At 37.9% G+C, this 25095-nt stretch overlaps 1 protein-coding gene across 2 annotated transcripts in view; it reads left to right on the forward strand.

Moving 5' to 3' along the window:
• The first annotated feature begins 21285 nt into the window (after window positions 1-21285).
• LOC114652027 (H(+)/Cl(-) exchange transporter 3) overlaps window positions 21286-25095 on the forward strand; it is a 183311-nt gene continuing 179501 nt past the window's right edge. For both annotated transcript variants that reach the window (XM_028802180.2, XM_028802184.2), the window contains exon 1: window positions 21286-21415. The gene's annotated coding sequence lies outside the window, so the exon portion shown is untranslated. The remainder of the gene's footprint in view (window positions 21416-25095) is intronic.

Here is a 25095-nt window from a genome sequence, read left to right on the forward strand (position 1 = left end):
CTCTCCCAATCTGTCTACTGACTTCATAGGAAAAGTCACCAGAGACATGAATGTCATTGCTGAGGTAAGTAAACCTCTCAAAGGGGTCAACATTTTCTCTGCAGATAGAGACACTGCTGATGGCTGTGCCCAAGAGGTCACTAAAGGCCTGGATCTTGATTTTTATCCAGGACACTTGCAAGCCCAAGCATTAAGACTCCTTGCTCAGTCTCTCAAGAGCCTCATTCAGGGCCTCTCTGGACTCTGCAAAGATCACAGAATCATTGTCAAAGTCAAGATCAGTGATTCTCTCTTCAGCAACAGATACCCCACGACCCTGCCCAACAACAAGTCCATTCAAGCATTGAACAGAGCAGGAGCAAAAACACACCTCTGAAGAACTCCAGGATCAATTGTAAAAAAACACTGAGGTTCTGCCTCTACTCTGCTCAGCACTCACAGTACCAGTGTACTGGCTGGACATGATATCCAGCAACTTCGGGGGGATCCCGCAAAGTCTTAGGATGCCCCACAGGGCAGCTTGATGAAATGAGTTGATTATGAAAATCAGCAATGGCTGCAAAGAAACTCTGCCAATATTCGCATTTGCACTTGGTGAGAACAATCAGTGCCAGGATGCGGTTGATGGTAGACTTCTTAATGCGTAAAACCAGACTGTTCCGGTTGCTGGTAGGTAAGCAAGTGATCACAGATTTTATTGAAGATGACCCTAGCAAGGATCTTACCTGGCACAGACAGCAGTGTTATTCCTTGTAGTTACCACAATCCAGGCGATCACCCTTCCCTTTCCAGATAGGGACTACAAGCCCTGCTTTCCAGTCAGTTTTTATTAGGAGGACAGCCTTCTCACCAGCCTGGAGAAGTTTACCCTGGATACCACAGATCCCTGCAGCCTACCGTACCCTCAGCTGGTTCACCACCTGTGCAATGCCAGTGAGACTGGGTGGTTCACAGCTAATTAGAAGATCAGCCTCAAGGACCGTGGACCCAGAGATGTCCAACATCATTGCTGGAGGATCAGCTTTAAAGAGCTGCTCAAAGTAGCCAGCCAAGCAGGTCACAACTGCAGCGTCATCCATATGGATTGTTCCATCACCGGTCCTAACTGAGACTCTCAGAGGAACAAATTTGGATGAGCGTAATGCTGCAATTCCTCAGTAAGCAGGATGTGTGTCACTTGCACACAGATTGTTCTAACAAATGCCTCCTTATCTTCGCTCAGAGCCCTTGCAGCTGTACTTCTCAATTCTTGGCACAGACCAGAGTTGCCATCAAGCTGTGCGCTGCGACTCCTGTCAATGATATCCAGGGTTCTGTGAGTGATGAAATACCTCCTTCTGAGAACACCAGCAACACCAACACAACTCTCAGCAACCTTCAGGGTTTTGTTATGGAACGTCTCCAATATCATATTAGGATCAGCAGTCACACCCAAGTTCCTAACACAAACTGCATGCAAACTCATTAGAAACCACCTGATCTTGGAGTCTGGCCAGGTCCAGCCTCGTTTGCTACTAGGTTTTAGCCTCCTGGACCTAAGTTGGATCTTCAACAAGTCTGTGTTTACAATTCAGAAATTAGGGACTTCTGTAGACCCTGAAGTTCTGTAGGAGCCTCCAGAGTCTGCCCATGAGGATGTGATCAATCACTTTAACCACATCACATGTATTGCAGCTCAGGGCGCTGGAACGAGGGTCCAATGATCCGTAGCCCCTAACCTTTTACAAAGTCAAGGTACATGGAGCCACCTTCACCATGGTCGCCAGCCCCGTCAGTACCAGGGTTTTCAACCAAGTATTAGAAATTAACATTTTATTTCCAGTTATTTAATTTGTCCAATTACTTTTGAGCCCCGGAAATGAAAGGATTGTGTTAAAAAAATGCTTTAGTTGCCTCACATTTTTATGCAATCATTTTGTTCACCCCACTGAATTAAAGCCGAAAGTCTGCATTTCAACTGCATCGGAGTTGTTTCATTTAAATTCATTGTGGTAATGTACAGAACCAAAATTAGAAAAAAGTTGTCTCTGTCCAAATATTTATGGACCTAACTGTATTTGGAAAAAAATCTTTACACAAAATAAATTTAGTATACAAAATTTTTGTCACTGGAAAAAAATTACACAACTTGAAGTAAGGATAACAGACAATTAATCTGCACTTGTTTATCATTTACTTTTCATTTAGCACAAGACAGAACTTAAAAAGTTCATGTGGAATTTATTTAATATTGTTTTCCTTCTACCTCCATTTCTTTATTAAATGCAGGAGCTGGTTTCTTAAATATTGTCCACAATTTAATAGTTCTATGAGTCCCATGAAACATGAAGAATGTTATATCTCTGTGGTCCTTTTACCTACATTTATTTCCAATACTGCTAAAACCTACACTAAAATTTTACACCCAAATCTATAAAATCCCCATATTTATTACAAGAAGAGGATATCTCAACATCAAATACAAGTCATATCACGAGTTCTCTGTTTCTCTTGCAATAGTGCTCTTTCTTTTATTGTTTTTTGGTTCAATAAACATGTCAAGAGTTATACATAACCTATCAACCCCTACCTTCCCATTCCAGAATACTGAGTACCAGTACCCCCGCCAATGCAGGTTTCTCTGTTTGAAGTTTACTGCATGGTAACCCATTTTTTTTTATCAATTTGATGGTGCCTTTGTCCCTGGCAACCTGTTGCTAGCCAACCACCCAAACTAAGGAAGAAAACAAAATTTTGCAACAGATACCACATTACATTTTACTTCTTAAGATGTGCCAACGGCTACATCACAACAGATATCACATTCCATTTTAAATTTTAAGCTGTGCCACCTGCTTGCAATATTATTATAACAAATCTGTATTTCTGCTAGTTGCATTATTTAATTTTTGTAATTCCACTTACTGCTAAAGGCATAATATAAGATAAACATTACTTGCTCTGATGACACAAGGCAACCATCTTCTCAAGTCGCTTTTCAGGACAGGGTTGCAGGCCAGCTGGAGCCTATCCTTGCAATCATAGGATGCAAGGCAGGAGCAACATATAGACAGGGCACCATTGTGATAATATTCACTAAGAAAGGACTATATAAAATAGATGAATGCTTAAAACATTTTCTCAAGAATATGTCAATTCATTATTGTCCATTTTGTAGGCTTTAAATAATTGATAACAAGGAACAGAAAATGATATAACAAATCAATTTAAAAATAAAACGTTTTGAGGTTTTAATTTGTATTTTGACTTTTCTTATTTTCTTTCTTTCTTAGGGAAGTGGATTAATCATTTTTCTGATTGTTTTGTCTTGGTAAAGTAATAAATTGCTCTACTTTCCCCTTTTGTATTATTAATAAGTAGCCTTTGTCAGAATGCCTCAAATCTCCCAGACTTACCACTGTTTATAAGTTATTATAGTATATAACTTCTCCCCACCTTCTCTCCTACATCTATAACCTCAGGCAATTAGGTGTAGTAAAAGACAAGCAGGAGTTAAGTTACAACTTAAACAATGTATTATTGATAATATTCATAAATAATAACAATATGCAAAGTACTTTTGAATATTGACAACCATACAACCTGATGTGTAGTTCAGGCGGCACACAGACTTGTTAGTTACTTAGAATGTCTCTAGTTAAGGCTTCATTTGTGGTCAGCTTTCTTCAGAACAGGCTGCATGCCTGTCTCAATACGGTTGTCGAGCTGTGCTCTTCATTGTGTTGTCCTTGTCAGTTCATGGTGTGTATAAGCTGCTCCTTCATCAGTTGGTAAGAGATGCTCCTTCATCAGATGTTAGTAAGAGAGAGAGAGAGAGAGAGAGAGAGAGAGAGAGAGAGAGAGAGAGAGAGAGAGAGAGAGAGAGAGAGAGTGAGCAAATTTATAGATGTTCTGTCCAACCCTAGAGCCAATAGGACGTCATGGTACTTAAAGGCTTCTGATACAAGCCAGTTCCAAACAGCCATACTTCAGACCAATGGGGCAAAGAACATCTTAACTCCTGCCATCCCCCAAAACCATATGTTTAAGGTAAAGCTTGGCAGTTAGGCAGCCTGGGATTGTGTGGGAGTTGAGAGACTTCAGAGAAACATTAGCCAAACTTATTTCAGGCTCTTCCCCCAAATCCTGTAAAATTCAAAGAGATTCAGTCATGGTTGTAAACATGACTGCTTCTCGCTGATGTAACACTAAAATTACATTGCTTTGCCTAAATTACAAATAAAGACATACAAAATATTTATCAACTTGTATGCAAAATTTCACATCACAACACTGATATTTATCTATATGTTGTACCATAATGGCTGAAAGCTCTGAATGTTTCAAGGCTTACATGTATCATTATCTTCTTCCAGGAAGACACAGAATGTGTAAACCAAGACACACCCATCAAGTGCAAACAGAACGTAACAGCTTGGGATGTTGGCAGAAGGAAAAACACTCCTCTTTAAAGAATAAAACTCAAGTCTGTGGGCTGCTCTAGGCATCCTGCAAGTTAAAAGAAAGTTTAGAAAGGCAATACCAAAAGGTAAAGGGGTCATTGTCCAATAGTTACTTGATATACATTAGAATGCCTGGTTTAAGAAATATAATCTCTTGGTTTATTGAACATTTGCTAGTGGTCACAATATGTTAAATTTCAGTTTTTCTTGTCTTTATTTTCTCTTTGAAAGAGCCAATGACATAAAATGAATTTGCTTTCTAGCATATCTTGAATATCTTCTGGCTGTTTCATATGATTCTAAAGTGTTTGGAAATTTACATCTGCATTCTAGTTGTACAAAGTAAAAAGGCGAAATGTATAAATACATCTTAGTAACTGTAAAAATCCACATAAACCAATACTTTTCTGCTTTATATAGCAGCCATGATACCTTTGGGGCTTCCTGGTGACTTAGTTGTTAGCCTGATTTGCTCGAGTTCAAATTTCAGTCCAATCCCCTTTTCATAAATTCCTTGTCTCTTTGAACTTCATCCTGCTGTTTCAAGCTCATTTCACATCCCAAGACATCATGCTAGTTTATGGGTAACACAAAATTGATCCTGAATGGCTAAGTGCATCTATGTGCTGTATAATGGATTAATAATCTGTGCAGAGTTGATTTCTGCCTTTGGTCTGATGCTGGTTGTGATCCTGTGTTGGAGTAAATAAACTATGAAAATGGATGGATGGATACTGTGAATTTCCCATTGGGATTAATAAAGTATCTATCTATCTATCTATCTATCTATCTATCTATCTATCTATCTATCTATCTATCTATCTATCTATCTATCTATCTATCTATCTATCTATCTATCTATCTATCTATCTATCTATCTATCTATCTATCTATCTATCTATCTATCTATCTATCTATCTATCAGTCTCATCAACTTCAAGGTCAGTTTAAATTGGGTGACATAATGATTGACTCAATAGCTTAGAAGGAAGTTGACTTGGGCTATAATATGTATTGTGAAATCAGCCAGAATGCCCACATATTTCAAGTCACTTGTAAGTCTTCAATTAAGTAAATAATATCTGACAATACAATCAGTAGTCTAGGTGGAGCTTGATTTGACGCCACTTTATATACATGCAAGTCTCCATTTGAAGACATCACTCCAAAGTTAGTTTGTCTCTTTCTTTGATCCTTATATTTTGCTAATCAAATGAATCTGAAAAGAGGCAAAAGTCCCCAATGATATTTTTTAAAATTAGATTAAAAATGATAGGTGGATATAAGATAAACAACTACTAAATCGTCAGTGATTCAAACTGGTATGAACAAGAACAAGAACGAAACTTGGAGAAGATATAGTCAAGGTCAGGCACAGGATCAAAAACCCTTAACAAAGCAATAATATAAACAAAAGATACTAGTGAAAAATGATTGGTAACAGGAATATAAAATCTTGATGTAGGGGCAAATTTCGCAAAAGAAAAATATGTTTGAGTTAACAAATAATTGTTAAAGTAGTGCTTAAGGAAGCAGTTAGGCCCTGAAGGACAGTTGAGTAATTACTCTATGTTATCAGGAGCCCTGTGGACAGGCATAGTCATATACAGTATCTGCAGAAGTCAGACTAAAACATGGCTTTCAATTACACCACAAGTGGGAACAAGATCTGCATCCCTTTATCTTCTTGCCATATATACATAAAACACAACCACTGCTTACATGTCTAACCATCAAAAACTTAACTTTATATTACAAGAACGGCCTCTAGTGAAATGGTTCTATATTTAAGAATTTAGATTTTTAAATAATTTTAAATAATACATCTTTTGAGGTGAGTGAGTCCCTTACTGATCCTTGTTGATAATCATTTTAGCCTATGTGCTTTGATTTAGTACAACTGTACATAATATCAGTGAAATGTGGCCTCCTTCACAGATTTTAATAAACTCTGTACATTGTTTTTGCAATTAAACCACAGTCAGGCTAGCTAAGTGACTTACTGCAGTCATTAAATTTAAATCTTGAGGTTTTGCTACTAAGTCACAGAATCTACACACAAAGTCTATCAGATACAAATATGCGCTTTTGTAAACTCTGCCACGCCAGGTTTAATAAAAACAATAAATTGGTAAAATATGTGTAAGTGTTGGGGTGTGTGTTCTGGACTTACACCCCATGGAAACTTGGCTTTTAACTTGCCGCTTACCCTCTTGGGATATGTGCTTCACCCCTATCAGTGAAACAGATTATCTTTTGTTGCTCAATGAGTCATCATTAGTAAACTCACTTCTGGGGAGAGTTTACTTTTTATAATTTAGTATTTCATTTGCAAATATAAGTGTGATCACAATGGGACGCCAGAGAGCCTCAAACCACAGATACAGTAAAGCACTACATGTTATTAGGATAAAGTAAAGTTTTTTTTTTATTCTCTTCAGGCACTTCTCCACAATCCTCTCTCCAGTAATCAGCCACAACGCAATACAAAACAATAAATTTTTCAAATCTTCCTCCTTCTGTCCTCCATGGAGTGTTGCCCACTGCCTGACTGTTATTCACTGATGTGAGGCTGTGGGCTCCCTTTTAAGCCGGACCCGGGAATTCTTCTGGTTCCACTCCCATGTATCCTAGAAAGAACTTCTAGGCCATGAAGAAAGTCGAGAGATCCTCACCCGACAGCATGCTTTACTGACACCCAGAGACCCCGACATGGCTGCACTCCAACTCTCGAGCAACCCTGTGGGTGTCCCACCTGGGTTGCCATAAGAGGACCACTGCCATTTGGCGTATGGGGGATAGAACAGCTCCCGACTCTCGGCTTCTTCTGGTCTATCCATAATATCATGCCAGCCGGACACAAAGTTATTTTTCCATCCTGCTGGCCACTCCATCTGTCGTTCGACTCTGGCCTCCCCTCCGGGTCAAAAACCATACTCCTTCCCAGCTGGGATGCAGATTCTCCTGGCTAAGCTCTCCTTCTCAGGGGTGAGGTTTGATTTGTCTTCAATTTTGCTTGGTTATAAATTGATCTATTTGTATGGAATGATTACAATAAAAATTAATTAAAAAAAAAAAAAAAACAGACAGTACTCTGGAGTTATTTTTCTTTATTGTGCAGTTGTACACAATATATGGGGTGGATCCCCAACTCTTTTTCTGCTTTGTGTCTCCTGTTTTACAATATATATATTTATATATATTGTGAAAAGAAGAACTTGAGACAACACGCTCATAAAGATTTGGGGTGTTAGCCCTGTGTACTGTAAGGTCCAAAGTAGCCTTTCCTGGCTTATGCATTCAAAATAAATCATACAGAGGACAACATTGAAATGAATGAGAGGCTTTTATATAGTAAGACTGGAAGAAAATTGCTGGGAAGAAGGTTGAGCGGAAATGACGTGGAACGTTGAGGCTGGAAGTGCAGCCGTCAGGTGAGGTCGGAAGTTATGAATTTGTTAACGGGTGTGTGGAACCGTCTGCCAGTCTTCCAACGGTGTGTTTTATTCTTCATTTTTCTGTTGAACGAGAGAGACATTAATGCCCTGTACAAAACACACTTTCTCTGTGTTATCCCGCGTCGTTGAATCCATTAGCTGCTACCCAAGCACCCGTCTGTGACAATATATATATATATATATATATATATATATATATATATATATATATATATATATATATATATATACCCTGTATATATATATATATATATCTTAATACATAATTCGCCTGCCTCCTCACTCACTCACTCACTCACTCACTCACTCACTCACTCACTCATGTCCGTCCGAAGCCGAATGCGCAGTCGCCTTCTGTGCAGCTGCCCGAAAAACCTTACGAGACCGACATCCAACCCCAACATCGCGGCAGGCGGCGGATTTACGGCCGCAAAAATGCAAAGAGAAAGGCGACTTCAATTAAAGCTCTAGAGGCCTGAAAGGCGATTTCGACTACAGCTCGAGGCCTAATTACGCATTCTGATTCACTTACGCATTCATTCAATACACCTATATCAGGTTTGTGGTGCTTATACTTATTACTATTCCATATTGTACTGGAACATTCATCATTCAATATTATACTATAGGCCTGGAAAATTCATCAACTAACAGTACAAGCCTGTACAGTAATGAGTAAAGCGGACTACAATCATTACAAAACAACTTCTTCGTTACTTATCATTTGTTCTTCATACACTGCTGACACAAACTCGTGCCCGTTTCATCTTATGTTGTCGAAACGGGCTCTCTGTCTAGTATACAGTATATATATACACTAGGGGGCTTTGCCCCCTGCTCACTTCGCTCGCCAACCCCCGTGTTTGGTTTTCCGGATACACAATTTCATGATATTTTTTTTCTTTGAATTGTTGCTATTTCATTAGTTTCACTTTTATTTCAGAACTTCGTTAAAAACAATATTTGGAATCTTTCGAGTCCCAACATGCCGAATCTTTTAAATGAGGTCCGTGGGACATGTGTTTAATGACTTTGTACCAAAATTCAGGATAAGTTTCTCTGTTTGGAATTTCAGCACAGACAAAACGATCTACATCATCAGCAGTTAATAATTTTTTTTGCCACATAACCAATAAATGCATGTGAGGTAAACCCCATTTTTTAAATACTCTGACTTAAACTTCAAAGCCTTACAATATTTACATACTTCTGACATATCACCTACGTCCATATACTCGATCTCCATTCTTTGCTTTGTCCTGTTTTTTTAATGATACCTGGTCCGTGGTGATTATTTTCCCTTGTTTTGAGTAATAATTTCCGTTTGTTTGCGCTACTGTGATCTTTACTTTCTTTTTTTTTGATACATTCTAATTTTCCTGCTTTCATATTCTTTAACTTTCGCTGCATTTGTATTGCGCCGTTTGTTTGAGCCTTTCGAATTCCACTGCTTTCATAATCTCTAACCTGTTCTGCATGTGTATAGCGCCAACGTTGTTGAACATCTTTATGAAGTTCTACTTTGTCTTTTATTCTTTGTCTTTTAATTCTGAGCCCGATTGGACATGCTTTTTTTCAATTCCACTTGTTCCGAGCTGATTATTACTTTCCTTACTTTCTGAATTTGCACCTAGATTATTCTTTTTCTTTTTTGCATTTTTTCTCTCTCCAACGCTTTTGAGTCTCTTTTCTCCGTTCTGCTCTTTCTTCTTTGCTTAGTCGTCGACGTTTCATCTATAATGTATTGTCCTTATACGCTTTATATGCGTGGAGAGCCCTGGATCTGTGTGTGCTGAAATCCTTTACATGACTGAGTATTTTGCTGCCCGTGGTCTTATTTGATATTGGTTGTAAGTAGGGCGTGTCTTGCAAGAATTTTATGTTCTACATCCCCGCGAGACAGTCCTGAGTCAGTCTCTTGGCACAAAGTCTCATGTTTAAGGTCCCCGCAAGACGCTCTGTGGCCAATCTCTATCGTCTTGCAGGTCTTTTAAGTGTCTTCCGTGATCTTCACGTGAAGATCACGTCTCGTCTCCCTAGTCTTTCTCTCCCAGGATTTTTTTTATAATATATATATATATATATATATATATATATATATATATATATATATATATATATATATATATATATATATATATATACACTAGCTGTGTAAGCCCATGCTGTAAAAAGCCTGGGGTCCTAGAAACTATTGAAATTGTCAGAAAAAAAAACTGAAATGTAGAGATGTCAGGTAATTGAAAGGAACTACTCTGGGCATCTCTCTCCTAGGGGTATTTGTTTTGCCAACATGCTCGCATCGCTTGTGCATTAGCAGTGGGAAGAAAAGTAAAAGGGATACCGTTTTGCCGATGTTAGCAGCTAAGCGACTTTGTCTTTCTTCTGTGGTTTTGTTTTGCTGACGTGCTGGCCCTACTTGTGTTATTAGCAGCTAAGCGAGTTTTCTGTTTCCTTGGAGGTGGAGCCCTTACCCCAAGTTCACCTCTCACTTCCGGGCCGGACAGACACACACACTTCCATGTTTATATATTGTCATGCTTGGGTCACAGATTTGCACAGAGACACAGGAGGTTGTAGAAAAAAAGGAACTTTATTCAAAGCACTGCAAACAAACATTTGTCTTTTTTTCAAAAGTTTAAACGTGCTCCATGACAAGTCAGAGATGACAGTTCTGCCAGGAGCAGAGAATGTCTGAGAGAGAGATAAGGAGAAGCAAGCAGGCTTTTTAAGAAGGCGGAGCACCGCGCGAGAGGCATATTACGCGACAGAGCTGGCTAGAAGGGAAAGGAGGAATGTGAAGGTAATCTGTCCATGTTTCTTAGGGGTTTTCCCAGGGGCGTCTGTAACTTCTGGGGGTGCGATCAGCTTCGCAGCTCACAATATAAGATATATAAAAATATATATTTTCAAATATTGTATATTATACACATACATTATATATTACAATATTTGTTCTTGAAGTTTATGACTTGTGGGTAGAAACTATCCCTGAATCTACTAGTATGATGGTCTTGGACTGATCACCAGTAGGTAGGAGTGAAAATGGCTGTGGGTGACAGCTGAGGTCTTTAGTTATCCTGTTTGCCTTTCTAAAGCAGTGAGTGATCCATATATCCTTAATAGAAATCAGCTGAGTGCCAATAATGTTCTGTGCCACATTCATCACATTCTGCAGCCAGGTAGCTGCCACACCAGATGTGATGCAACCAGTGATTATGGACTCCACTGTATATCGCTAGAAGTTTGTGAGAACAGATGGATAAATGCAAGCTGTCCTCAGATGTCTGAGGCAGTAGAGGTGTTGGTTTGCATTTTTGACAAAAGATTATATGTGTTGTGCCCACTTCAGTTGTTAAGGAACAGTCAATACAAGAAATTTAAAGCCACTCACTCTTTCAACAGCATCACTTCTTAAGTAGATGTAAGTGTGGTCTGCCTTTTGAGAACTATAACCCGCTTCTTCATTCTCCTGACATTAAGGGAAGCATTGCTGTCCTGGCAGCACTGAGTCAACAGGTAAACCTCTTCCCTGTAAGCTGCTTAATCATTGTTGGTGATCAGACACATGATGGTGGGGTCATCAACAGATTTAACAATTTGGATGTACAGAGATGAAAAAGGATTACAGAAGGGGGCTGAATTCTATAAATTATTTTTATATTTAAATTTTCAATTATCTCATATTTCATGTAATCATGTGGTTTATTTCTCACACCCAAAAAATAAAAAAGTATCTGCTAATACTTAGTATACTTCTTAAATTGGTACTGTAGCATTTAGTAACATAGTTTCACATGGAACGCTATACTTAATATGGAAAAGAAAGTAATGCTCCTGATAACAGATGTGCCTATCAGTTGGAACCAAGCATACAACTGATTTAACAGTATTATTTCTTTTAGAGTCAGGTCAGGTTGGGTAGCATGCACTGGTACAGCACATTGCTGCCCCTACCACACAATGAAACAGCTCAGGATCCCAGTTGGCAACTCCCAGGCAGACACATGGTCCAGTCCCACCCTCCTGGAAATGACCATCTATCACCCTTGAATAATCGTGCCACATGGCTGTAGTGCTGTAACTGATGCTCACTCACAATGCAGGTAATGTGCCTCATTTGGGACTCTGTGAGCAACTGCTCATTTGACACAAAGTCAAACTAGCGGTACCCAAAGATTCTCTGAAGAGACACAATACCAAAGGAGTCCAGTCTTCATCTCAGGTCACTTTTAGAGTAGAACAATAGAAATACTAGTACAGTTCTCCATTTAGATTAACCCAAATCAAAATGGAGCACTCAGATAAAAACATTATCATTGTAAGAGTTTAGAAATGGTGAGACAAACCAATTTTCATTTTGGTCTATGGCAAGACAAACCAATTACCTTCTGGTCTAATTGACCTTCACTATCCTGCCAGTGACTCAGCTCAGGGAGGACAAGTGGAATCTCTGTAAAAAAAAAAAAACTGCAGTAACCAGAATAACGGATCATCATTTACCTGCTGGTAATTTCTAGGCCTGTCCACAAATATGCACAAAACTAGAACTAATATTACCAGAAAAGGAAGAAGGTATGCATGGGGTTTCACAAGACTCCAATGCTTCTAGATCTGAGATTTTGCCAGTGTTCAGAAATGTGAAGTGTGCTAACCAAGAGATTGCAGATATCAGTAGTAAGAAGGGTGAAAAAATAAAGCATGCTGTGTCATCTAATGTAGTAGAGATGCAAGAGACGTGGATACTGTTAATGCTAACAATTAAATTGAAGGGATAAGTCATTCCAAAGGAAGTGATGGCAATATTAAGAGACCTGAATTCTGCTCAAAACAAGAAGATAAACAGCAGCAGTGATAAAAGCGAGGGACCAGATTGTGTTGCATTGTTTAAGAATATGGGTATGCTTTGAAACAAAAAGTAATTATAAATTAAAGCACCTGAAAGCAGCAGCAGTGATGAGTCAAAATTTCAAAATCTTACTACAGAATGCAAATAAATGCCAATGTTAAGAGACAAAAAAGCAGCAGTGGTACAAGTAAGGGGCCAAATCACACTTTTATTTTAGGACATCAGTATACATAAAGTAGACATGTTAAAGTGAGAGATCAGAAAGCATCAGCATTAACAGTGAGGGGATATGTTATGCTACTGTAAGTAAATCACTGTCAATTGTAAGAGGCATGAATTTTGTTGCTATAGGCGACAGCTCAAAAGGCAGCACCAATGAAAGTGAGGGGTTTGATTATGCTACCATAACCGAAGAGTTTGGGATGTTAAAAAAACTGATTCTCCTAGAAACTGGAATTCTGATGGGAAGATTAATGAAAGTGATTAATCTGATGATGGTATTACTGGCTCTGAAGAATGAATGGTCAGGATGATTCTTCTGAAAGTTCTCAAAAAAGGCAGTGATGAGAGTATATAACCAGATTATTGTGTTCTTGTTACTTTGCTGGAGGTAGAGGAAATAATTAGAAAGACAGACTGTTTCAAAAGTCAAGTCAAGTTGGGGAGCATGCACTGGTACAGTGCGTTGCCGCACCCACCACACGACGAAACAACTCGGGATCCCAGTTTGCAACCCCCCAGGCAGACACGTGGTCCAGTCCCACCCTCCAGAAAATACTCTCTATCTGCCACATTCAGGTGTTAGGTGGGTGACCCCTTGGCCTGGTCTAGCCACTCAGGTCCCCAACAATGAGGATCTTACAAGCCGGATCACCCTCTGGGAAACACGTCACATGGCCGTAGTGCCGTAACTGACACTCCCACACAATGCAGGTATTGTGCCTCATTCGAGACTCCATGAGCAACCGCTCATTCAGCACAAAGTCAAAGCAATGGTACCCAAGGATTCTCCGAAGAGACACAGTACCAAAGGAGTCCAGTCTTCGTCTGAGGTCACTGGATAGCATCCATGTCTCGCAACCATATAGCAAGACAGGAAGCACCAGGACTCTAAAGACTTGGACCTTCGTCCTTTTGCATAGATATTGGGAGTGCCACACACCCTTTTCCAGCGACCTCATGATCCCCCATGGTCTCCCAATCCATCTACTGACTTCATAGGAAGAGTCACCAGAGACATGAATGTCACTGCCAAAAATGAGAGTGAAGAATTTGCTTATTATCGGTGAAAAGGCAATGTAATGTTTTAACTCATGAATGCAGAAGACTTATCATCCAAAAGACAGCCTCAAAAACAATTGGACAAGCTGTCTGCAAGATCTTTTCATAAAAGTAATTCTGTCAGTACTTGCAGTGTTTGTCAGGCCACAAACACACTAAAGGAGGAATACTTCACAGTCTTCAATGCATCCATGAGGAGTGTGGCTTACTAAAATTCAGCCTGCACTGATTGTCATAGAAAAGTGATACTGTTATGACAACAGAGTGACTAATAATAATACAACATTTTATTTATATAGCACCTTTCCCATGCTCAAGGCTGGCTAAACATATCAGATAGTAGTATTTACAAAGTGTTACAGTTAGAATCAAAAAATGAATGCTATAAACAAGGGAATGGAAGCAACATCTTTAATGTACACATTGCAAAAATAATATGGTGATGATACACGTTATATAATTCTTGGTAAAGTAATAACATGAAAATTGAACTGAGTTGAACTAAAGCAGTGTTTTGCTGCTTTTTTAACTCTGAATAAACCACTGACCTAACTGAACATAAAGTAAACGAACAATACTGATGGTAAATCAGTATCAGGTATCACACTGGAGTCTCACATTGAATGAGGATTCACAACTGTGAAAACTGCGAGTCATCAGTCTGCTCATAGATCCATGGGAGATGCCACATCCATGAACTGGAGTTTCATCACAGCCCTACTACATGTGCTATCTGCAATTTTTGTATTGTTCTTTGTTTTGTTATAATATTTTTAAAAAATGATCACAAAACATGATTATAAATACCAAAAACACAGAAAGAAATATATTGGACATTACTTAGTACTGTGATGTTTCCAATGAATGCTAATACTGTATGTGTTCTTGTCATAATTTAACAATTAAGTGTGCATGGATTTCTTTCAAAACAATCAAAACATAAACTAATTTCAAGAGGCTTTCAAGGAGATTATAACATTTCTTTGATCACATTATTCACATTTTATACAGGTATATTCTGTACTGTGATGGACTGCCACAGAATGGGCAGCCCTCCTGGAGCTGGAGTTGGTGCTTGGCTCGTTTAAAGTCTGAATCTTCAGTTTCTCCTGTACTGATAGGTTTGCTGTTGCTACATCACACCAGTAACATAAGACTTACCAGACTCACGACCAGCTCACTTTCGCTGTTAGTGGATAAACAATTCAATATTTGGTGAGCTTCTAGTGACAGTAAGAGCTGATTTCAAAGGGATCAAAAAACAGCATGAACACTTGGGCTGCCAAAAGACAGTCATCTCTATGGTATCTTTACTGATACTTCCTGCTTAACACCCAGAAAAACAGATTGTTTTCTCACAATCAAAATTAAGATCAAACAAGTTTTTGATCTTCTACTCTGCAAGCGGTTTCTGGCCTTCATATGCTCACTTTAGAAAATGTGCATTATGGTGTGTGGAGTTTGACTGGATCTCTACAACTGTCAGTCTCTTTAGAGCAGACCCTGCCTGTGCAAGGGGCAAGAAGCCAAAACCACCCTCTCTGGGTGGGTAAAAGAAATCCATGATGAGGCATATGTATAATTTATATTGTTTCAGATTTTCTTAATTCTGTGTTGGTATTAAAATGCACATTCATATACTTAATCCACCAATCCATTTTCTTAACCCAGGGGAGGTTCAAGCTGTTGAGCTCTTTTGTTTTAGTTAACTTCTAAGTTTTACTTTTTATTTTTTAGTAAAACAAACAGTATTTATTCCTTGCTAATACTAATTTCTCATATGACCACTCCACAGAATTGGGAGGCCTTGAACAGCCATTAACATCATACACACAACATTATGGGGGAATCACAAACAACCAGATACGCACATCAGCCAACAGCAACAACAAAAAATGGGAAAGGAAACAAACCACTGTCAACAAAGTCTGAACTTGATAGAAAAACCACTCAGCAAAGTTAATAACAGCGCCACTGACTGTGATGCTATAGTACACAAAAACAACATTTTAAAATGTTCTCTGTCAGCTGGAAGGATGTGCTTCTCTTGAAACAAACTTTTATGGGTGAGAAACTGTTTGCTTAAACAGGTGGATATTTGACTGATAGTACTACATCTTATAGGTCATCTTTTTTTTTAAAGAACTTATATGATTGGTGCTTAAATGTACATCACAAAACCAGATGGTGCAGAAAATGTGCACTGAACAATCAACAGAAGAAATACAGGACAAATAAACACTTGTGAGGGATAAGTTGACATATCTAAACTGAGGATAATGTATGGAACTATCCTGGATAATATGGGATGTCTGGTCACCCTAGTCATAAATCATCATTAATGGAGCATTAAATATCATTGATGTATTCAGCTTTTAGAAAGAAGGTAACAGTGTTTATGGCTCAGTCTGTAACTGCTTATACAGCAACTGTGTCATAATAAATACCCAATAATTACGACTTTTAAGCACTTCAAATATTATTTGTATTAGCTTCATATCATCCATCCATTTTCTTGAATTTAACTGTTTATAGCAGCATGATGTAAAGCAGCAGCACTAACTACTACCTCAGGTCCTGTAGACTTTAGAAATCCACCCCAGTTACTATATGTGTAGAGTTTACATGCTCTGAACACATTTGTGAGGGGTTTTTTTCCTCTGAAGACTTCAGTTGTCCTCTCATATCTGAAAACCTTACAATGGACTGGGGCCCCGTCTAATTTTTTTGTCTTTTTTTTTTTTTTACAACTCTCTACACTCCTGAAACGTATTTATTTATTTACTGCAGGTTCTGTAAATGGATGATTAAATTGTATATCTGGAACTTTTAATCCTGCAGAAAAGAACCCCACCACTTTAGTTCTTTAGACAGGCACTTAGTTATATGTCAAGAACAGTGACAATTAAAATACCTCGATAGATTTGCAATACATAGCTTAACCCAAAACATATGACACAGTTATGACACTTTCACCCCACTAATTCTAAACCACAGTTATTTAATATGTAATTTTAATTTTGAAATTCCTTTAAAAATTTCTCAGTTTGATCTGTGCGATCTCCGAAATGACCACCCTCACTGAGGAATGTGTGGCTCCACCAGTAATTCACCAATAATAGTAGATGTTAAACAATTGTTTTCAAACTTATTATTACTCAGTCATTAACCGTTGTTTTTAACTCTTACTTCGATGGTAATAATTTGTATCAGTGACGTCGTGAAGGAGGGCTTCAGAGTCTCAAGTTGCTTATCTATTACGTCAAGCACCTGGTCTTTAATTAAAATTTTATAAAAATTACTACTTTAGATGAACAATGTATTAAAACTATAAACACAGATTATAGATTAAACAAAAAATACACACAGAGCGGCGCTAATAAAAATAACTTAATTCCTGTTCCAAATATCAATAACGCACATAGTATTCATCTCTACACCTCCGAAACATTAAATATGGCTCTATTAAATGTTAGAGCTTTAACTAAAAAGACATTTTTTATCAGCGATCTTATTAGTGATAAAAAAATAGATTTTATTGCACTAAGTAAAACGTGGCTAAGCTCAGATGGCGCAGCTGTTTTAATCGAATATGCGCCTCCGGATTACAGTTTTACTTGTGCAGATCACCAAGGGAAAAGAGGCGGTGGCTTGGCAAACATTTACTCAAACCGGTTAAAATGTAAAGATGTCAGTTTTGGTAAATTCAAGTCCTTTGAGTATCTCGCCCTTGTTATCCATGGAGATTGTCACGTTCTAGTATTATCTGTGTATAGACTTCCAAAATTCAACGCGTCTTTTTTTGAGGAATTCTCTGACTTAATGTCAATTTTAATTACGAACTATGACACACTCTTAATAGTCGGCGACTTTAATTTTCATATAGATAATCAGTGTGACCAAAAAGTAAAAGAATTTATGAACCTCCTGGACTCTTTTGATTTGAGACAGCTCGTTAATCAGCCTACACATAAAGCAGGTCATACGTTAGACTTAGTGATTACTAAAGGACTAAAAGTTGATATAAAGCAGGTCATTGATACGGGTCTATCAGAACATTTTCTTCTACTTTTTAATATAGAAATAATGATAGAAAACACTCATGAGAAGCATATTGTTAAAAAACGCTTCTTTGACTCATCAGCAGCTTTAAAATCTATCTATCTAAAACTTACAAACATTCTAAGCAATCAGTCCGTTTATAGTGCCAACTATAATAGCGAGGATAATGTAAATAGTAAGGCAGAAAGATTTAATACAAAGGTGAGAGCTGCTGTTGACATAGTTGCACCTGAAAAGACAGTTAAAAATTTTTCTAGCATTGTTATACCATGGGAGACCCAAAGAGTGTCTGTTTTAAAGAGAACATGCTGTAGAGCTGAGCGTAAATGGAGGAAGACTAAACTAACTATCCACTATGAAATATTAAAAGTTAAAATAACAGAATACAATAACACAGTCCGTCTTGAGAGGTGCTGCTATTTCTCTTAAGATTATAAATAACAATGCTAGTAATCCCAGAGTCTTATTCTCGACGATTGATCGTCTGTTAAACCCAGGTAACTCAAAGGTATGCCTCCTAAGTACTTCCAGTAAAACCTGTGAGGCTATCGCTGTATTTTTCAATCAAAAAATTAATGATATTAGAAATAACATAGTATATCTCCCCAACACTAAGGATCCTCCTAAACCCCAGTATTCTGTTATAAACAAATTAAACTCTTTCACTAGGATAGATTTACCTGATTTACATAAAATAATTTCTCAAATGAAACCCTCCACCTGCGTCCTTGACCCAATACCAACAAATTTTTTCAAAGAAGTATCGGGCGTGCTAATTTATAATGTTCTTGACATAGTAAATTCGTCATTAGATACGGGGGTCTTCCCAGACTGTCTTAAGACTGCTGTAGTTAAACCCCTACTTAAGAAAAATAATCTCGACCCCTCTGCTCTTGAACATTTTAGACCCATCTCTAACCTGCCTTTCTTAAGTAAAATTCTAGAGAAGGCAGTCATTATGCAGTTAAATGAGCACCTCAATAAACATGCTATTCTTGATAAATTTCAATCAGGTTTTAGAACAAATCACAGCACAGAAACTGCACTTGTTAAAGTAGCAAATGATTTGCGGGTAAATGCAGACAGAGGTCATTTATCTGTTCTCATCCTCTTAGATCTGAGAGCCGCATTTGACACCATTGATCATAATATTCTGAGAAATTGCCTTAGTCAATGGGTGGGCCTCTCTAGCAGCATCTTAAATTGGTTTGAATCCTACCTGGCAGGGAGAAAATTCTTTGTTAGTTGTGGTAATTACAACTCAAAGACACATGATATCCTATATGGTGTTCCACAAGGCTCTATCCTGGGTCCGCTGCTCTTCTCAATTTACATGCTTCCATTATGTCAGATTATCTCAGGGCACAATATGAGCTACCACAGCTATGCTGATGACACACAGCTGTATTTATCAATTGCACCTGATGATCCCGATTCTCTTGATTCACTAACACAATGTCTAACTTGTATCTCAGAATGGATGAATAGTAACTTTCTCAAATTAAATAAAGAGAAAACTGAAATCTTAGTGATTGGCAATAATGGATACAATGAGGCTATTAGAAATAAACTGGATGCATTAGGATTAAAAGTCAAAACGGAGGTAAAAGCTTAGGGGTAACTGTTGACTGTAATCTAAATTTTAAATTGCATATTAATCAGATCACTAGGACAGCATTTTTTCACTTAAGAAACATAGCAAACGTTAGACCTCTTATATCATTGAAAGATGCTGAGAAATTAGTTCACGCGTTTGTTTTCAGTCAACTAGATTACTGTAACGCACTCCTCTCAGGACTACCCAAAAAAGACATAAATCGTTTGCAACTAGTGCAGAATGCAGCTGCTAGAATTCTTACCAGGAAAAGAAAATCCGAGCACATCTCTCCAGTTTTGATGTCACTACACTGGTTACCTGTGTCATTCAGGATTGACTTTAAAATTCTGCTTATGGTTTATAAAGCCTTAAATAATCTCGCCCCATCTTATATATCGGAATGTCTGACGTCTTATATTCCAAATTGAAACCTCAAATCCTCAACTGAGTGTCTCCTTAGAATTCCAAGAGCAAAACTTAAAAGAAGTGGTGAGGCGGCCTTCTGCTGTTATGCACCTAAAATCTGGAATAGCCTGCCAGTAGGAATTCGCCAGGCTAATACAGTGGAGCACTTTAAAAAACTGCTGAAAACACATTACTTTAACATGGCCTTTTCATAACTTCACTGTAATTTAAATCCTGATACTCTGTATATCCAATTCATTATAATAACTATTCATGGTGGCTCTAAAATCTGTACTAACCCCTACTCTATCTTCTGTTTCCTTTTCCGGTGTCCTTTTGCCACCACCATCTACTCAAAGCACCATGATGTTCCAACAATGATGGATGGATTAAAAGCCAGAAGTCTGTATGACCATCAGCATCAAGTGACTCCGTGAGAACCCTAACTACAAAGAGGACTATTTCATTTATGTTAGGTAGAATGCCAAGAGGGGACTGGGCGGTCTCGTGGCCTGGAACCCCTACAGATTTTATTTTTTTCTCCAGCTTTCTGGAGTTTTTTTTGTTTTTTCTGTCCACCCTGGCCATCGGACCTTACTCCTTTTCTATGTTAACTAATGTTGTCTTATTTAAATTTATTTTGTCCTTTATTTTTCTTTTCTTCATTATATAAAGCACTTTGAGCTACTTTTTGTATGGAAATGTGCTATATAAATAAATGTTGTTGTTGTTTCTGTCCACTATAAACGATCTACGCTCTAATTAATGTAAGTTACATCATTATATGAACGTATGTGAAACTCCAAGGGGCACTCCCTCAGCTCTTGGATTTTATATACGTCACAGCAGGGATAAGACCCAGATATTTACTGACCCTAGACGCGCCAATGATTTGTATCCAACAAACGCAGCATAACCAGCGTAAAATAACCTTTAAGAGCTTTCTTTGAACTTTTTCACTCGTGATCACCTCGTTTTCGTGTACTAAACAAACTCCTACCTTCCTCCTCCTCCATTCTTAACTAACACTATACGAGGCGAGGTGGAAAGCTCTTTACTTCTATATTATAGCAATCAGTAACAAAAATTGCACAAGAGCTTTCACACCTTCCAACACTGTACAGTTCTTAAGGAAAACGTTAACATGTCGCGTCTTATCGGAAGTAGAGCAATGCGCGTGCGCGTGCGCCAACCCGAAACCGGAATCTGACGTCATTTTCAGCAGTGTGCTGGTCGTTCTTCTAGGGAGAGCAAGAGTGTCACCTGTTTGTCTCGAGAGGATGTGTAGAGCTACCCGAGGGGGCTTCACTGTCTGGGGCAGGTAGGGTTGAAACACACTTCTGTCCTGGGTGGTTGCAAGTTGTCATTTTAGTTTTGAGAAAACGCCGTGTCCTCGCCAAATCGAGTATGAATGCTGGCGGAGTAAATGATAAATGTACTGGTGGGAGGTTATTTTTTTCTCGAAGCGACAGTCTAATTATAATAGGAAAAGGTGATGCGGCGGTTATTGTAAAACAAACAAGCAGCTAAGCGAAAACGCACCTGAATGACGCAGAGATGCAATGAAGTACCATAGCCAGGCCTAATCTCGTCATATGACACACTTTAATTAATATTCAATTAAGTTTTTAGTTTTTTTTTTGTGATTTAACATGCTTACCTTGGCGCGTCCTCAATTTGACGGCGAAAACCCCGTACAGCTGCCTTTTGTATTTGTAATAATTCTTGCTGAAATTTTATTTCTTTTTGGGGTTTTAATCATCCTCACAAATTGGGTATATAAGGTATACGCTGTACTCGTAAGAAAAGTAAATTGTGATTGCAGCATTGCGAACAGAATTCCCAGGCTGAAGACTCTGGCCTCCTTGCGTGTGATGAGAACAGAGGTGGTTAGGGCATCATGCGCTTATCTTGTGCTGTCTGCACTTTCATATTGCTGGGCATCTTTCTATATTACGAATTCCTTCTTTCCCATTCAGATATATAGAAATCGTGTCACCTAATGAGGACGGCTTTTGTAAAAGCATTTTGCTATAGTATGATCTTCATTGTAATAGTTTTTTATATAGTTTTAAAGGAGACCCTAAGGATCGAACGACTGCACTGTCGCAAACTAACGATGACCAAGTTGTTTTAGTGGACTTTTGCGTTTACAGTCTTCCTTTTATAATTGTGGCTATAAAGTCATTGAATGTGTTTTATGTGCGGTGTAGGAGGATTTGAAGGCGCACATTCCGCGCTGGGCAGTCTCTGTAGGTCATCTTACGACAAGGAGTCGTTTTGTTTTCTTACTGACCTTAAGTGAGAGACGAATTTTCAAATACAAATAACAAAGAGACGCTATGAAGAAATCATCATCTTATGGGGTTTCTTTGGAGAATACGGCATCTGAATTTATATCTGTTTCGCTTAAGCCTATGACCAAAGAAACTTGGAAAGCCAAACTGTATTCCCCAGCTATGTGGTGCCTTCCATTAACCGCTCTGTTTCGGACTCTCCACAGCAGTGATGACATTTGAAGTTTTGACCTTGTGATTAATCATTCAATATTACCTTGATTAAAATAAATACAAGGAATTTTCAGTTGACTGTACATATCCAAACAGTGAAATAAAATGGTTTGGTCTGAAGTCTGACACTTTTCATAGTAGGTTACTCAACTGATAACAGGTTTGTCAATTTGATTATGCATTTTCATTATATGTTTAAACAATATCTTACTAAATCTTTCAGTTCGGCTTGTGTTTGATTACTCTTCGCACTTTCATAAACGTGTACTGAAGGCACTGTTTTAATTTTAGTTAAACATTTTAGAATGTAGTAGGTCATCAGGCTTTTTTGAAAAGTGCTGGATCTAGAATTGGTTATTAAAAATAGTTGTGATATGTGTTATTTGTATTTTGGTTTATTTCTTGTTTTTTATGTTGATTTGGGAATAACTGTCATAACACCCTAAAATATAATTCCAATTTCTTACTTAATTCTGCTTAATTGTAGTAATCAACAAATATGATTTTTTTTGCTGTAGATAAAGTAATTTTATTAAAACAAGAGTTGTAATCACAGAGAAGTCAAGAGAAGGCATTTAACATAACATGACCTGGACAATCTTCAGAACAGAGAAACCCCCTAAAACACAGTTCTAGAGAAGTTCATAGTTCCACACACTGGCAAAGATGTTTAACAGTGCCCTACAGGAAGCAACTGTAGGATTTAAAGGATTTAGTGGTTTCTGTTGAGTCAACATTCTACTGGTCTAGGCATTGGGTATAATCAGACAAAACGCAAACAACGTGTTGGTTTGCATGCAAAACATTTTACACTGTGCTCTAAGGAGTGTTTAATGACATTATGCTGAGTCTCTATATTGTGCCAATGAGATCACATTGGGAGTATTTTGTGCCTTACTGGACGCCACAGCTTTAGAAACTGTACAGAAAAGAGCAACCAAATGCATCCTTAGGCTAAAGTACATGCCTTCCCTAGACAGACTAAGGAATAAATCCTGAAGATTTTCAGCATAGAAAACTGCATGCATACCTAATCCAGGTCTTTAGAATTCTTAAAGTTGTAAAGGTTGATCCAGCATAATTCGTTTAATTAAATAGTGGATGAAACATTCTAGGATGCTAGTGATAATTAAATAAGGTGCATTTAAGATATAATCCAAAGGTCACCTCTTCATGTAAATGATTGTTGGAATTTGGAACAAACTACCAATTAATGAGGTAAAAGTTTAATTTTTTTGAGCTTTTATAACATATCAGAATGAGATTATCACAGCCTAGCTATCAAGTAAGATAATGAGCTCAATAGACTTAATGGATATCTCTTGTTCATATTAAAGTATTTATGTTCTGAAACAGGATATGTGATAAACTTAAAATTATACTCTGGACTTGCTTGGCCATTTTGGGTATTTTAGAGCTTGATTGTTCTAACCTAGTTTCAGTTTCTGAAATTTTTGATAGAGGAAAAAATATTGGGTGCTGTTATTTGTTTTGTAATTGTACCTTTGCATCAGCGGAGACAAGGTTTCTACCTTTGTTTGACATGGTTCACTTTAAAAGTATATCATTTGCTGCCTTTTTAACATTTCTGATGCTGTTTTATATTTAACAGTTTGGGTAAGAGTTTTGTGTGTGTCCTTTTAAAAAGTGTTTTAAGAATACAGTGGATTAAAATGTTTTCCTGTTCTGAACTTGTCAGAAATGATAGTACACAGTTCTGTTGTTTTCCGCATTCACCCTTTAAATTGTCCAGTTCTTTGATAGTGCATGCTTTAATGAGTTTTTTTTAAAGACCCCTTATTTGCTCCTCACTTTTTGCTCTTCTGTCGGCACAGAGTGCGTATAATTTTTTTTTTTTTTTTTGCTTTTAGATTTGCTCCTTTTGACATTTGGTAAGTGCATTCTAAATAGCTTCAATCTATGTGTCATCTATTTTGTGTGTTAAATATCGTAGAAGACTGAAAGAGGAAATGGTAGCACAGAGGCCAAGGAATGTTTTACATTGGAGCTGTGCAGCTTAAGATGGAATTGTAGCCCAGGCACTAGCTGAAAGCAGTTTGCTAATTTTTGGCCTGTTGTCCATATAGATTTTTCTGTCTGTATTTTGAGTTGCATCACTCAAAGATCACAAAATATGTTAGTGCTATCTGGTAACTCTTAAGTGACCCAGTTAAATCATTGTTGGTGTGCAAGTGTACTGTGTGATGAACTTACACCTCATTTGTGGTTCTTGCCTTGCACTTCTAGAATAGTAGAATGAGTGTGTGTATGGGAGTCCACTGAGATGATTTGGCACCCAGTCAGGGTTTACTTTGTACCAGTGCTGCCAGCTTAGGCTCCACTGTTATTCTTAAAATTGTATTAAGTCAAATCATTCTTGTAAAAGGTCAGATAAAAAATACATGGATTTACTGATGTAAGAGGTAGAATTGCATTGTGTTTTTATGATTTTTGATACTATTGCAGTAACAAAGATGCTATCAACTGGAGT

The sequence above is a fragment of the Erpetoichthys calabaricus genome, chromosome 5 (assembly GCF_900747795.2).
Source record: "Erpetoichthys calabaricus chromosome 5, fErpCal1.3, whole genome shotgun sequence".
In the NCBI taxonomy this organism is placed as follows: Eukaryota; Metazoa; Chordata; class Cladistia; order Polypteriformes; family Polypteridae; genus Erpetoichthys; species Erpetoichthys calabaricus.